This window comes from Rhipicephalus sanguineus, chromosome 9 (genome assembly GCF_013339695.2).
Source record: "Rhipicephalus sanguineus isolate Rsan-2018 chromosome 9, BIME_Rsan_1.4, whole genome shotgun sequence".
NCBI classification, from domain to species: Eukaryota; Metazoa; Arthropoda; class Arachnida; order Ixodida; family Ixodidae; genus Rhipicephalus; species Rhipicephalus sanguineus.
The window spans coordinates 57,956,958-57,973,842 of record NC_051184.2 but is presented as its reverse complement, the minus strand read 5'-3'; the positions used below and the strand labels follow the sequence as shown (position 1 = coordinate 57,973,842).

The 16,885-nt window shown below is 46.4% G+C and overlaps 2 long non-coding RNA genes across 2 annotated transcripts in view; one reads left to right on the top strand and one right to left on the bottom strand.

The window, feature by feature from the left end:
* The window catches only part of LOC125759832 (uncharacterized), an 84,061-nt gene that overhangs the window by 50,020 nt on the left and 17,156 nt on the right, over window positions 1-16,885 (bottom strand). The gene's annotated exons all lie outside the window — the stretch shown is intronic.
* LOC125759833 (uncharacterized) lies at window positions 2,461-6,763 on the top strand. Its single transcript, XR_007417539.1, has 3 exons — window positions 2,461-2,479; window positions 5,799-5,871; window positions 6,651-6,763. It is a non-coding gene; the product is annotated as an uncharacterized LOC125759833 (long non-coding RNA).

The window sequence follows — 16,885 nt, the reverse complement described above, 5'->3', positions numbered from 1 at the left end:
CTTGTTCTTCGACCACCTTGATGATGATGATACGTGCAGAGCACTTTAGGGGCCCGGGCTGCTGTATGGTGTCCTAGGTTGGCGTAACGCAGACAAGACCGTGAGTGCTGGCACGCGCTAGCGCGTTCGGGCCTGTGTAAGGGGCTGGGTAAGAGGCTGTGGCCTCTCCCACTTACACTCTCTCAGCAATCATGTGATGGCGTCGGCGAACGAGATTCTGCAGACCCTCGATGAACCAACGCGTTGTATCCTAGTGAGAACGCGCAGGCACGCGCTAGCGCGTTCGGGCCTGTTTAAGGGGATGGGTAAGACGCTGTGGCCTCTCCCCCTTACACTCTCAGTAATCACATGATGACGTCGGAGAACGAGATTCTGCAGCTGCGCGTGGCGTGCTCCAAGAAGAGTTCGGGACGACTAACAGCAACAGCAACCACAGTTAATTCATGGTGTGCTCCATTTGCAAGGACGCGTTAACATCGGGCAAGGTGCCCGTGATGAACGGAACTTTAAGTCGACCCATGCGCTGCTTCGCATCCCCACATGGTTCCCTTTAGTGGGGGATAGTGAAATGTTTTCTTTTATTGCGACAGCAATTATATGGACAGTCTCTGCTGGTTTTTGCCGCCCCCGTATATATATATATATATATATATATATATATATATATATATATATATATATATATATATACATATATATGTATATATATATATATATATATATGTATATATATATATATAAAGTCCCAACGAAAAATAATTCAGAAAAATGCTTCCGAAGCCCGAAGCGCGGAGTCGAACCAGCAACCTCTAACTCCGCAGCGCGTGGCGCTAAGCATTACGCCACGAAGAGCAGATCCTTCAGGGAGCTAACGGCGAGCGTTATATACACGCCCCCGCTGGCAGGACTCAGAGACGGCAGGCGCGTATAAGCGTTTCTTCATTACCAGCGTGATGGAGCGAGGAGCGCCAAGGGAGCATTTAAAACTCGTCGGCCCAGCTCGCTCGCTTCTTTTAATATTTGCGCATGGAGAACCTAGCCCTTCCACTGTCTGCTCGCGCAGTATACTCTCGGACAACTTTTCTTGGCAATGAAGGGAAAGCCAAGGGGGCGGAGCGTCTGCACATGTACTGCTACGCGAAGTAGTCCGGTTTGGCGCGCTTCTCTTAACGCCGTGGAAAGAGATGGCTAGCGCTGCAATGCGACGCAAACGCTGCTTAGCGTCTAAGGTACGGGTAAAAGGCGCTACTTTTACACGCACGCAAAAACGCATAGTGACAACGCCTGAAGTAAAAGAAATACAAATATCTCGCTTGTGTGTGCTGCGTTCCGTCTCGAAAAGCTACATGCAGAAAATGGAATATTTTATATATCTCACGCAGAAAATACGGACGCAATTGCGGGACTACATTCATTAGCGGTAGAATACGTCCATTGTGGCTTTGTTACCTTCGCTTCATTGCCAAGAAAAGTTGTCCGCGAGGGGGCAGATGTTGATGCAGCGTAGCAGCGCGTCCACCACGGGCCGCTTTTCTTGCTATCGCATTCATTGCTTCACCCTTGCGGTGAAACTGTGACTTTTGTGTGTGAGGGGGCGATCGGAGATCTTTGTTCGTTCGCGTTCGTTCTGCGGTGCCTACGTCACAAAAGTGAGAGGAGGCGCAGCTCTCCCGCCTAGAACCGCCGAGAGGAAGAGAACAGCCAATCGTGAAGCGGAGAGCTTTCCGGAAGTAGACGCGCATCCTGTGACGTCGGCACGGGGACCGTGAAGCGTTTCTCGCCTTTTAATAAATATAATTGCTTTACAGAAAATTATTGTTTTTGCTTCTCAAGCTCAAACAATTTTTCAAACAGCAACAGCTTTGAGTGATGATATTTAATAATGTTAGTTTTTTTTGACGTCGTCGCTAGATGGTGTCGCAAACGCGAAAAAAAAAAAAAAAGAAAAGTAGCGGTTGACGTGTGCGAGTTTTTACGGGCAACAAAAAGAATAGAATGTTAAGTTTATGCACCATTTCACTGTTTCAACCTATTCAAATGTTTTTTTTTTTGTTTTTTTTTGTTTTTGTTTTTTTTTTAACATCTGGATTGTACCAGTGAATCTAATTTTTTAAAACATTCATTCCTAAACTTATTCGTATTGTAAAACAATTTAATTTCTAAAATAAGGTACCGCCTGTTTCATGGCCGATCCCCCGTGGTGGGTTGCGCCAAGTAACTGAGGACCAACCAACCAACCAACCAACCAAAATGTCGTCCCATCGCGACGTCTGCGTTGGTTCTCGGGTGTCTGATCGTCAAAGGGAGCTTCTGCTGGCTTTTGTGAAAGAGCATCCACAGATCGCGACGCTGTCGTGCCCGCTAGAGCCGTCGTTCACGAGGGAGGACCGGGACGACATGTGGCAGGAGCTGGTAGCGCTTTTGAACGAAGTCCCTGCGCGTAACACCGCAGCCTTGCCAAACTCCGAGAGCAGCAGAGGTGAGTGCGAGCACAATTGTATTGTGGTCGGTCATCTTACACGTCCCGCTTGTGCTTTACAGCGGCACCGGAGGCGGCCAGATTACGGGTTACCGCGGCCGCGTCGTGCTTGACAGGGACCGCGCGGGTCGACAGTAAGCGAGGCCCGAGTTCGGGTGATCTGAATCGGTAAGCACTGGCTTAGAATATCATTGTTACTTGTATGCTGCGAATTAGTGTGCTCATTTGCTTCGAGCCATTATGCGCTGTCAGTTTTACTTTTTCAAACAATATCGAGTGCTAACACGTTGTGCTTCGAGCCATTACGCGCTGTCAGTTTTACTTTTTCAAACAATATCGAGTGCTAACACGTTGTGCTTCGAGCCATTACGCGCTGTCAGTTTTACTTTTTCAAACAATATCGAGTGCTAACACGTTGTGCTTCGAGCCATTACGCGCTGTCAGTTTACCTTTATCAAAACAATATCGAAGTGCTAACACGTTGGGCTTCCGAGCCATTACGAGCTGTCAGTTTTACTTTTCAAACAATATCGAGTGCTAACACGTTGTGCTTCGAGCCATTACGCGCTGTAGTTTTACTTTTTCAAACATATCGAGTGCTAACACGTTGTGCTTCGAGCCATTACGCGCTGTCGTTTTACTTTTTCAAAACAATATCGAGTGCTAACACGTTGTGCTTCGAGGCCATTACGCGCTGTCAGTTTTACTTTTCAAACAATATCGAGTGCTAACACGTTGTGCTTCGAGCCATTACGCGCTGTCAGTTTTACTTTTTCAAACATATCGAGTGCTAACCGTTGTGCTTCGAGCCATTACGCGCTGTCAGTTTTACTTTTTCAAACAATATCGAGTGCTAACACGTTGTGCTTCGAGCCATTACGCGCTGTCAGTTTACTTTTTCAACAATATCGAGTGCTAACACGTTGTGCTTCGAGCCTTACGCGCTGTCAGTTTTACTTTTTCAAACAATATCGAGTGCTAACACGGTTGTGCTTCGAGCCATTACGCTGCTGTCAGTTTACTTTTTCAAAACAATATCGAGTGCTAACACGTTGTGCTTCGAGCCATTACGCGCTGTCAGTTTTACTTTTTCAACAATATCGAGTGCTAACACGTTGTGCTTCGAGCCATTACGCGCTGTCAGTTTTACTTTTTCAAACAATATCGAGTGCTAACACGTTGTGCTCGAGCCATTACGCGCTGTCAGTTTTACTTTTTCAAACATATCGAGTGCTAACACCGTTGTGCTTCGAGCCATTACGCGCTGTCAGTTTACTTTTTCAACAATATCGAGTGCTAACACGTTTGTGCTTCGAGCCATTACGCCTGTCATTTTACTTTTTCAAACAATATCGAGTGCTAACACGTTGTGCTTCGAGCCATTACGCGCTGTCAGTTTTACTTTTTCAAACAATATCGAGTGCTAACACGTTGCTTCGAGCCATTACGCGCTGTCAGTTTTACTTTTTCAAACATATCGAGTGCTAAACGTTGTGCTTCGAGCCATTACGCGCTGTCAGTTTTACTTTTTCAAACAATATCGAGTGCTAAGACGTTGTGCTTCGAGCCATTACGCGCTGTCAGTTTACTTTTTCAAACAATATCGAGTGCTAACACGTTGTGCTTCGAGCCATTACGCGCTGTCAGTTTTACTTTTTCAAACAATATCGAGTGCTAACACGGTTGTGCTTCGAGCCATTACGCGCTGTCAGTTTTACTTTTTCAAACAATATCGAGTGCTAACACGTTGTGCTCGAGCCATTACGCGCTGTCAGTTTTACTTTTCAAACAATATCGAGTGCTAACACGTTGTGCTTCGAGCCATTACGCGCTGTCAGTTTTACTTTTTCAAACAATATCGAGTGCTAACACGTTGTGCTTCGAGCCATTACGCGCTGTCAGTTTTACTTTTCAAACAATATCGAGTGCTAACACGTTGTGCTTCGAGCCATTACGCGCTGTCAGTTTTACTTTTTCAAACAATATCGAGTGCTAACACGTTGTGCTTCGAGCCATTACGCGCTGTCAGTTTTACTTTTTCAAACAATATCGAGTGCTAACACGTTGTGCTTCGAGCCATTACGCGCTGTCAGTTTTACTTTTTCAAACAATATCGAGTGCTAACACGTTGTGCTTCGAGCCATTACGCGCTGTCAGTTTTACTTTTTCAAACAATATCGAGTGCTAACACGTTGTGCTTCGAGCCATTACGCGCTGTCAGTTTACTTTTCAAACAATATCGAGTGCTAACACGTTGTGCTTCGAGCCATTACGCGCTGTCAGTTTTACTTTTTCAAACAATATCGAGTGCTAACACGTTGTGCTTCGAGCCATTACGCGCTGTCAGTTTTACTTTTTCAAACAATATCGAGTGCTAACACTTGTGCTTCGAGCCATTACGCGCTGTCAGTTTTACTTTTTCAAACAATATCGAGTGCTAAAACGTTGTGCTTCGAGCCATTACGCGCTGTCAGTTTACTTTTTCAAACAATATCGAGTGCTAACACGTTGTGCTTCGAGCCATTACGCGCTGTCAGTTTTACTTTTTCAAACATATCGAGTGCTAACACGTTGTGCTTCGAGCCATTACGCGCTGTCAGTTTTACTTTTTCAAACAATATCGAGTGCTAACACGTTGTGCTTCGAGCCATACGCGCTGTCAGTTTTACTTTTTCAAACAATATCGAGTGCTAACACGTTGTGCTTCGAGCCATTACGCGCTGTCAGTTTTACTTTTTCAAACAATATCGAGTGCTAACACGTTGTGCTTCGAGCCATTACGCGCTGTCAGTTTTACTTTTTCAAACAATATCGAGTGCTAACACGTTGTGCTTCGAGCCATTACGCGCTGTCAGTTTTACTTTTTCAAACAATATCGAGTGCTAACACGTTGTGCTTCGAGCCATTACGCGCTGTCAGTTTTACTTTTTCAAACAATATCGAGTGCTAACACGTTGTGCTTCGAGCCATTACGCGCTGTCAGTTTTACTTTTTCAAACAATATCGAGTGCTAACACGTTGTGCCGCTCAGAACAGAAAGCAAAACAGCCACATTTGCGGTGATGACGAAAGAACAGCCGCGAACTATATTTCGAAGCTCATTAGAGCACCCTACGTGTTCCAACCCATTTCTCAGACCCTCGAGTCGAGTGAGGTGCGTAGCCAGTAGGCTTGCCTCCCTCCACCCCTCTCTCCGAAGTCTGTGTGTCATAGCATGCCGCTGTTGAAACATTCTAAAAAAACATTGCTATTGTCCACTTCCACTCCATACTTCTTATTGCACTCAGTGTGTCAATCAAGAAACTTCTTACTATAACAGGTGAGCCCTGCTCCAGCTGCTGCTGGTGTGGCTGAAGAGGATGTGGCCCAGGATCTTCCCCGTGCCCCAACACGTAAGTTTCACTGATGTTTTTGATTAACTGTAGATGGTGTTACATGCTCACAGGTGATGCTCATGCGTGCAGGCATATGTTTGTGAAGAGATGACATCTGTGGGCATAAAGACAAAAGCTGCACAAAAAAAATCTGGCAAACGGTTGCAGGAGCTAGTTGTATGCATAACTGTCAGATGAAATAAACAGATGTCCTGCCTTGCAGTTATGGTTAAATGTAGCAAAAAAGTTGCATTGCAAAAATGTTCAACATCTTGAAATGTTTCCCTATTGTGTCAATTGCTTCAAAAGTGAAACTGGAAATGTGCTATTGCTAAATATACTGTTCAAAAAGCAAGCTCGTTATATAACTTCTACACATAGCCATCATACACAAATGCACATGTTTGCACCTGTGTTACACCTGCTTGCTGTATGTTTTGCATACTGTAGCAGCTAGGGTTTCGGAAGGAGATTGTGTCAGTCATCGCTTAAAGCCGGGCAAACGATTGTGTAGCCCTGAAAAGGGCTGTTTGGTTGCTTCTCATGCAGAGGTGGTTAGAGATGCGTTTGATGAGATGAGCGAAAATGAATTCCGGCACCGCTTTGGTCTGTCCAAACGAAGTGCGTGGTTGTGCGGTGAACCAAGCACAATTCATGGATGCCGTTGGGTCACTGGATTTTCAACAGAGAGGAAATTGTTGCACACACTGAAACTCTTCACGAACAGAAGCTTCCAGCGAAGAGTCGGTAGCAGGAAATTTATAGATGATAATGGCAACACATTTCTTGGTTTCCAGCTCATGCCGCAGCTGCGAGATGGGGGCAACCGGCAGGCCAAGGCGCTGGAGTTACTAGCCGCAAACACCAGGCGGCAGGGCCAGATATCATTGGAAAGCTGCCGACTGCCAGGTTCAATTTCTCGGTGACGTGGTCCACTAGCTGCAAGGCGTTGGTACCCTCACCCGGGCTCTCATTGCAGCAGAAGCCACCTGCACAGTGATTTGTAAAGACTAGTTGTACATATATGTAGATTTATTTTTGTTCACACCACGAGTTGTGATACGCTGGTTTGCTTCAATGGTGCCCTGCAATTTTTTTTCAGTTAATTTTCTTTTTCTGCATATCAGAAGCACTGATGTGCTGTTTCATTGTACATAACACAGTGTAGCTCAGTGGTAAATCGTGTCCTGCAATGTCATTTTTTAAAATCTCATATGAATTAATGCATTCAGCAAGTTTGTAGTATATGCACATAGTGCACTGTAGTGTATCTTATGTCTATAGTGTATACGTGTAGAATACTCGATTTTTACATATCCTAGAAAAAAAGAAGAGCGTTTGTGCATGGTCTAGGTTGCACAATAATTTAGAAATATTGCAAGACCAAAATATAGTTGACGAACACGTGTTCTGTTGCTTAGAAGTGTTTAGACAACATGATTGGGTACAAACAGAAATTAATAATAGAGGAAGAAATATCAGCAACCAACAACTTGCATTTTCTTAGCGAGTTCGATTAGTACCGGTTCGACTGTGCCTTGTTTTCATGTACTACAATGACTTCTGTGCTGCGAGACGCGTATGATGATGCAGAGGAGCAGCAGGCACTTTGTAACAATTCCATTTGTATATTATAAAAGGACGCTACTTTTATGTTCTTTTCCTTGGCATTAAATTTAAGGGATATTTATTTACTTTGCTTTTTATGTGCATTGCTCGCGATACTTGTAATAAAATTTCACTTCTTACACCACCCTTGTTGTTCACCTCATTTAAAAGCACGATCCTTGTTGCACTAAAGCTAGCGCATGTTGCTGTGCTGATTCAACAGCCTTTTCAGGTTACCACTCTGGCTCCGAATGGCACCATGTGCCATTCACAGGTGAGCTCTCACTTGTGCTTAGTGTGAAGCACCATATTTTACAACCTGGTCGAAGTATTTCATCAGCATGGCATTGTGTGACAAGGGGCATAGGTCGGCAAACTCACTCATGAGTCGATTCACTCAGATTCAGATCGAGCTGTGAGTCCAGGTGAGTAATACTTTGGTGAGTTTGAGTCCGGGTGAAAACATTTTAGTGAGCCTTAGTCCGAGTGAATCCGCCTGAGGAAAATTTTGGTGAGTCTGAGTTCGAGTGAGCCCCAAGAGCAAAATATATTTCACGAGTGAGTCAGGGTGAACTTCACATTTTTTTGCCAACCTATTCAAGGGGGTTGTTCATTGATAGGAGAACGCTGTTTCGTTAATATGTGTAGCAAACATTTGAAGTGTAGTAAAAAAAACTGCCTTTTGTTCATGCCAGTGACAAACACAATGAACAAAAACAAACACGCACCACACAATGCTGCTGAGGTTGTTGCAGGCGGCGGCGTACTCTGCGCAGGTGCTCAAGCATGCAGGCCCTGTGGTTCTCGAAACAGGTTCACTACACGGTTGCGCTGCTGCTGGCTCCCGTTGTGGTGGTGGTAGCTCAGCTGCTGCTGGCAGCAGCTCAGCATCGTCGGTGTCGTCATCGTCCCCTTCGAGAACAGGCTCATGTGCCGCAATGTCGTGCAGCTCTGCACAAGCTTACAGCGATGCACCACTCCACAACATTGCGCAAGGCGGTGTGGGCCTTGTAGTGGTTATCAGGGGTGCCACGAGCTGGTCGTCCGGGCACTGGTGTCAGGAGCCACGGTTCTAATGTATAGCTGGAGTCTCCTACACGAGGGCGGCATGACAGCTGTAGTGATAACGTCTTGAATGTGGCAAGCATTGACAGCACTTACCAAGCAAGCCGAAGTTTTGCTTTCAGGTGCTGACGGAGAGGGCTCCCCGCCATACCCATGAGTCATGACATGACCCCAGGAAACATGGACTGACATCCAGAGGTCGGCATCACATGTCTGCAGAATTCAATTCAGTCAAAATTGTACCCATAAAAGACCTTGGGTACAATGTTGGGTATTATGTTAATGTAACTACATCTGTCTGCACTGTTACTGACTGTTGAACCATAGCTATGAACAAATCATCGAAAAGGTAGGACTTGTACCATAAGTTCTAACACGCGGACAATGCAGTGTCAAAGGGTAGTCTGCATGTTTACTGCTTGGAACAACCCATCTTCCAGCCACCAAAGCCTTTTAACCACATTACTGCTGTATGTTAAGGCAATGTATCACAAAATATCTACAACACGAAAAACTTGCGACTGAAAAAAGGGTTATGAAACAATGCGTATTTAATGTATGTACATGCTAGGGCGCGTTCCGAGGGACCGAAATAAAGTTTATTCATCCATCCATGTATCGATCCATGTAACGTCCATCACGACAATGAACAATAAGGACATACTACGGCACATTCTGGCAGCGTTAATCTCAACAAATACAAATCGAGACTCAAGCTTCGGGTACACATGGCGAACGAGCAACGGTAATATTACGCACTGTGCAGCCCGCTGAACCAAAATGTACTCCGCGTCGCATGATTTCATTGCTTATCCTAAGCGAAGTGCCCTGAAACGAACCAATTCCCGTTCTGGATAGATCGAAAATACCGCTCCCACTATACTCAGTTGCAACAGCCTTAGTAAAGCGGAAAGTTTAAGCGATATAAATGAAACACTTCGCTACGCATACAATGCATGAATAATACTCACGATCATGGTGTTCAATGCGTAGACTCCCTTCCGCGACATGTAATGCGTCGTGTCCGCGGAGCTCAGACAATGGGACTTCTGGATGGCGATGAGCGTACCATCCATACACCCGACCACAACGGGAATCCGCCCGAGCCGCGCGAACGCCGCTTTTAGTTCGCTCTTCGATTCTGTGGTCTCCGGAAAGGCCACCCACCGTTTTTGCCCACGAACGACAGTAATGGCGTGTTCCTGACGGACGACTGCGACAGGCCGATGAATTCCTCGCTGCCGACAGCTCGCTGGAAGCATCCGATCGCAAAAAAATCTCAGCGCGCACAACACCTTCCGCTCTGTTTAAATCCCACTGGTTCGTTGGCACCCGATGACGGGGTCGAGTTCGTCGCACAACCAACGTACAGCACGTTTCGAGAAACGAAAGCGACGCTGGAATTCACACTCGCTCATCTCTTAAAACGCATTTCGCACCTCCTACCATTCTGCATCTGCTTCGAGAAACGCCAACGTAGCAGGGAAGCACCGTTGCAAGCGCCATTTTCTCAAAATCAGCTGTTGCGGCAGCCGCATCGAAATACATGCCGTGCGACGCCATTGTTCGCTCGAGAGAACACGAGCGAACGGGCTCGCTCTCCGTTCACTTTTAGCAGACGACATGCTCGTTATGACGTGGCATGACGTCACCAAAAAAGAAAACATCAAGGAAAAAAAAAGAAATGGCCACGCCCCTTAGAGTGGCGTGAGTTGTCCGGCTTCAGCCAATCGCGTGCGATGATCAGAACGAACGCGAACGAACGGCGCAGAACAGAGATCTCCGATCGCCCCCTGAGCCATTGTGACAGCAAGGAAGGGCTGTTCTGGAGTGTAGACATACCTTGCAGAACATTTACTTGACATGCGAGACTCATCGAAACCCATTGCAAAGCCGCTGCCAGGAAATGGCGCGCTATTTTTTTACCTCGGTGACTTTTTGTTCGGCCAACTCGAAAGCAGTTTTCTCTCTCTCCCTCTCTGTGCGTGTGTGCGTGCGCGCGCGCGCGCGCGCGCGTGTGTGTGTGTGTGTGTGTGTGTGTGTGTGTGTTCGTATTCCGGCGGTTCTGCTAGGCGTCCCCGCTGCCTTGTCGGCATAGGGAAAACCGGGGGGCCGACTTACCGTGGTCGAGGCGCCTGCACGTGGTTCCGCGGAGTCCTCAAACGGAGCGAATCATCGTCGCGATTCTGGTGTTTGACGCGCATGGGGCAGAGGCAGGCCCGTAGCCAGGAATCTTTTTTTGGGGGGAGGGGGGGGAGGCAATTGCTGAAAACCTTGACTGTTTGAGAAAAACGCTTGTCTTTATTATTTACTTCACCAAAATTTCGGGGGCGGGGGGGGGGGGCCTTGGCCCCTCCTAGCTACGGGCCTGGGCAGAGGAACCAATCACAACGCTAGAGGCCGCGTAAAGTGAGTGAAGCAGCAACGTGCTCATCAACGAAATCCCGCGCGGTGGCTTCCACTGCGCATGAATGGTCTTGGGCCCCAACATTATAACGGTGTCGAAGTTACACTTTGGTTCTATCCCTTGGAAGTGAACGCCTTACCGCGTGCAGCATACGCTTCCGACGTTTTATTGGCTTTATGCCCGCGCTCTTGCCGACTGCGAAGCTTCGGCCCAATTGCTGGGAATGTTTTTCTCGTCGCGTGGTATTTAGCGGCTGGCTCGATCCTATCATTGGTATCTTGTGGATACCCCGCTAGCAGCTATCGGCAAATGTCTTTTTACACGTGGTTGCACAGATGGTGGAGAAGAGGAGCGAAGCGCAGTGGACGCTGGTACCGCAGTGGCACCTGTCCGGTGCCTTCGATGATTGCGCATGGGGAGGAATACATTCAACATGCGAGTTATCTCCGCGACTATTGGTCTATAATTTTGATTATAGTTCAATGCGACAGCCGCCTCGCCGATATCTGTCCCACAACAAACGACACTCGCACTACATCCATAGCTACATTCGTATTGCACCAACTGAGCCTGCCCTCGGCCCTACGACCTCGGTCGGCTTTGTTTTTATGTGTGTACAACACGGCAGTACCCTCAAGCGCTTAATGAAAGGGCTCTTCAACATTGGCAACGAAGTGCTGACGAGAAAACAGGTTCGTCTGTCAGATACCAACATCGAGATGTTACTCTTGCTGTGTGCGAACGAGAGACTTCACTAAGTTGCGAATACGCACCCTGGACATTAGTGTCTACTCACACTGTAATATTGAATCGGCACTTGTTAAGCGCCTATGTATTGTTCCTGTCGATGTTGTTTGCTGTGCAGAAACTCATTTATATTGATGCATGTGTGGAAATTTCTGGTTGAATACCTGAAGAGCAGTATTCTGACTGCGCATATGAAGACTAACGTGGAGAGTGCCCCATGTGTTGCCCTTGTGATAGACGAGCACGAAAGTTCTAGTTAGACGCGTCTGTAGTGTGGCCGGTGGTCTGTAGAAAATTCGTCAAGGAGCGTTTCTTTAGATTCTTTTTATCTACATATAACCTGCTTCTGGCGATGTCTAATTCGTAAAATATTGTAGCTTGATGTCAGCTTTAAAATACTTACTTTACTTCGCCTCAGGATTATCCGGCAGTGACCGGCACTATATTTTGAATAAAAATTCAAATGTAACGTTAATGTAACAACACGTTCCAATTTTTGAAATGTAACTGGAACGAGTTGCTTTCTCATTAGTGAAACTTGTCACGGGAACTCGTTCCAATATTGGGAAGGAACGAGGAACGACCATACGTTCCTGTTTTAGAGGAACATATACAACAGTGATTCTAAGCACACTTCATCCTCGGTTTCTGCTGACATGCCTTCAAACGTCACATGATTCTCCCTCCGTCCGAAAGAAGGCATGTGTCACAAAAAAATTAACACAGAGAGTCTAATACGCGAAAAATGTCCAAACAGGTAGACAGTTCCGTGTTCCATGGGAGTTCGACAACCTCACTGGAATTTTCAGAGTTCAGCAATCCGGCGATCTCAAGAAACGCTTCTGTATGTTATATAGAATGGTGGGAGAGTGAAATAACGTCCGGGCCTCACAAAATACGAATTACGTAATTAGTGGGTCGTTTATAGCTCCCAACCCATTATAAAGGGCTCAGTCATAATTCTTCATCGTCATCAGCCGTCGCATAAACGAGAGAGAGAGAGAGAGAGAAGGAATGTAGGAAAGGCAGGGAGGTTAAATAGACAATGCGTCCAGTTTGCTACCCTACACATTGGGAGGGAGAATAGAGGACTAAAAGAGAGAGAGAGAAGGATGTACGCATGCCACATCACAAACACAGTGCCGAGTTTCACAGGCGGTCGCTCAATAAGGTTCTCAATAAGGATCAACGAAGTGCACATAATGCCTTACAGATGTGTAGCTGGTACCTCGCTTCTCCGTAGAGTGACGAATAATTGCGCAGTGGGTGCTTCCCAACTTCACAAAAATTATGATTTATGGTATAGTGGGTACCTTGCTAGCGCACTTGTATTAGTACTTCCAAGAGAGTTTACAACGGGCTCTGGAAATGCCGCTCTTGAAGCTTTCGTTTTGGCTGTGCTGCGCTGTCCGCGCAGACCAGGCGTTTTTTGATCGTTCAGTATCAGACGCTGAAATTTTCCATCCTAGGCATGGTTGCTATTCTCTCAAAGACGTCTTCTTGCAATCTGTACATACCCAAACGTCGTGCTGTTTACAGTTCTCCCCTGAAGTTTTGCCGATGGTCACGACTTGCCTGGAAAAGGAACCATGCTTCATTTCCTGAGTTACAGGCCTTGACCTGTTATCTCTAAAAATTCGTCACATTGTTCCTTGCAAGCATGAAAAGCTCACGCTACATCCAGTTTCGTGTCAGCTTACCCTCCAATTGTGGCGTCTACGCTAACCCCAAGTTATCAACCAGTTAACGTGAGCACTTTGAATCGCCAGTGTGAATAAGCTTTAAATGGTAGAGTTCGGTATAGCTGATAGCGTTGTCTATGGTGAAATGGCAAACAATGAGAACTAAGTTACTGTTGAAAGCCTCTTAACACTCGTAAGTCTTTTGACTCCGGAACAATTCTTTATGGCTTTTACATGTCGAAGCCACGATATAATTATGAGACGCACTGTAGTGGAGGGCTCCGGAAATGTACACCATGTGGTGTTACCTAACGTGCACTGACATCGTCCAGAACTCGGGCCTCTAGCATTTCACTTCCATCGTAATGCGACCGCCGTGGCTGGAAGTAAACGCGCAAGTTGCAGGACTGCAGCCGAGCACCCTATCCATTAAACCACCATTGCGGAAGACACCCGAAAAGGGGCAAACAAAGCAGCAATGTATTCTGGACGATTTCACACTAGCCAGAACAGAATGATTTGCAGCTATCCCCAGTGAGTGTGTTCTTGGAAATGCAATGGGGCAACTATCTCCTTCTAAATTTCATTCCCTGCCATGAAATACAAAAAAAAATGCGCGTCCTTACGTTGCAGCAGCGACGTGGGTTTCAGTCGATAGGTCAGCAAAGTAGCCTCAATGTAAGGTTTTCACGAATAATGCAAAGCAGGAAAGAAAGTTTCATCCCCAAAGATATGTGTGCGCCCTGGCAAATAGATGCTACAATAAAATAAGGCGCTCCTGACAAATAATGAACAAGCAAATCAATGTAACAAATAAAAAAAAAACAACACATCTGCGAATGCGAAATCAAGAAGTGCTCATAAAACGGCGCAAATATTTCGTTCAGATGTCAAAGCTTCCTTGCAGCGAACATAAAGTTCAGAATGTAGACATGAAACACAACTTTCATTGTCAACTGCTTGCAATAACTATCCACGTGCTCACATGTGGAAAGCGTGATTTCAGGAAAAACGAACAATGCTTAATAAATAGGCATAGCCTACAGTTGACGTTACATCTGTATGCAAAATATCAGCAAACGTGCGCATTTGCTATATATCTACGAAACGTCATATTAGAGCGCTCGTACCCAGATTACGTACGGTAGGACGATGCTTACGCGTATCTTTGAATGCCTTTAATTTGACCTCAAACAAAAGAATATTCGAAAGTTTCATTGCGGTCAATTCACTCGGCAAGCGAAAAAAAATTTGTCGCCAAGCCCCAAGGCAAAGCTTCTGCACCGTACGGGATATTGCGAGCTGCAAAGTATCAGCCGCGTGCGCTTCTACCCAGGCACTTTTGAATGCACTGCCACGACAGAGCGATACGGTCATCAGCTTCGCGACTCATGATTAGGACAACGGCTCTGTGACTTGGATAAATAAAGATCTCCACAGACAGCCGCGCAACTGTTAAGGCACAAAAATCAAGCAGTACAAGCATAACAAGCACCGGGAAGCTCTCACCTTCAGGGTCATGTGTAACAGCAGGGTAGCATCCCTAGGTGGTCCCGCCATCACTGCACCAGTGTGCCTTAACTTCCTTGGTGTGAAAGAAATCGTCCGCATTCTTAAGAAAGAACATATATTCAGCCGCACAGGTATCACCACGTGGTAACTGTCTCGATATCTTAGCCAAGAGAGCGTTATTAGGGCTAGTGACTCGGGTAGAACGAGGCTAGCAAGCACACCGCACACGCCATGCGACTTTGGCTGCAATTTTGTCGTCTAGTATCAGCCTGTACGCACAGGCCATGCGGCTATGGCTACAACTTTGTCTGGAGTTGACCCGTGCACGATGCATACGCACGTCATTATTATTGTATCCCTATGTGCTTGGCCCGAGTTCAGTTCGTGTGATATCGGCGTAATTACTACACTAAGGCTTGCATCAGAGCCAACATTAGCTTTAAACGCTAGATTCGTGGCGACATGACGTTATAATGTCGCGCAAGCACAATACAAGTTGTTATTCTAGAAGTTCTCAAATTTCACGTTTCTATACGTGAGCGCCCGTACAGTACATGTATGTAGGCATCCTCGCTTAGAAGAGCTATAGCACTGTTGTGTCATAATATTGAAACGTGGGTAAATTAAACGTGTGTTTCCCCTTCATTCATCACAAAACCTACTTGTCAAATGCAAATCCTGTTTTTGAACGGGCCGCAGCGTTTCTTTCCTGTGCAATCTTTGTTGCACACAATAGGTGGTTTTACCCCCGTATTCAGAAACGCTCCTTGACTTGAACTTGACTTGGCACCGCTTTGGGCAGCGCGTTGCAAACGCGTTTGTGCTGCCTTGGCACCGCCTAAATGCAGCGCGTTCGAAACTTGTTGAAGGCGGTGGCAAGTCAAGTTCAAGACAAGGAGCGTTTCTGAATACGGGGGTTAGAAAAGCGTACGCGGAAAACGTTCGTTTGGGATCGCCGTCTATTTCCGTCACTTAACGGGGGCGTGCTGCAGAATAATGGACGAGGCATGCGCAGGGGCGAGAAAGGTTAAAAAAAAATTGAATTGCGATTACGGTGCAAGGGAAGACATGAGAGAGAGACCAACAACAGCGCTCGTCTTCGTTGGTCTCTGTCTCGTGTCTTCCCTTGCGCTGTAATCACAATTAGAAATGGAATAGCAACTATCTCGTACTGAGGCCTCGCTAACACAAAGCTTAGCATACGCTATTCTAAAGCTGCCTTTGTGTAGAAACGCTGGTTCTTGGCTGCGAACGCACGCATTACCCATCTTAATCGTCTTACACCCCCTTGTCCTGGTAACTATCGGCGCGGATCCTCAGAATGTGTGCCCCCTCTATATCCTCATTATTGTCACGTGGTCGTGACGTTGACGAAGGCAGTAGCCGGCGTGTTCAAGGCGAAACTCTTTTTTGGGCGAACCTGTGGCCGCGAAACGCAAAGCAAGACTACAAATACACGCTGCACACTGATAGCGGCAAACAGATCGTCGGACATCGATAGATTGATATGCGGTAAGCGCGTCGGCATTTACACATGCAGTATCAGACATTCGAGCCTTATCGCCGGTGGCCGCGTTACTCCAGCATACACTGTTCTGACGCTTGCGCGCTCAAGCCTACTATGAGATTTTGAACTAATCTGGAAGGTTCCCAGGCATTCGGGCGTGGTTTGTGCATGTACGTGTAACGGAACAGTTACATTAGAATAGCAATAGCAATAGCACGTGGCAATATTATGTTTGAAGCCGTTAGCCTCCAGAACGTAATATTTTTCGCGGCGTCTTGCTAGCCTATAGTGAAACTTCAGCGTGTGGAGCGCAATGTGCGCGCATTCTTTGGTGCCGCGCACAGAACACAACACACAACACTAGTTTCAGAGAATAGTGCACCCAAAAAAAGCATCCACACTACACAACTGTATATTGTGATAAAGCATATGACAAGTGTGTAGCGCTCCCTGTTTACGATGCCAGCTTGTGATGTGAAGAGGCCACGCTGATACGTAAAATAA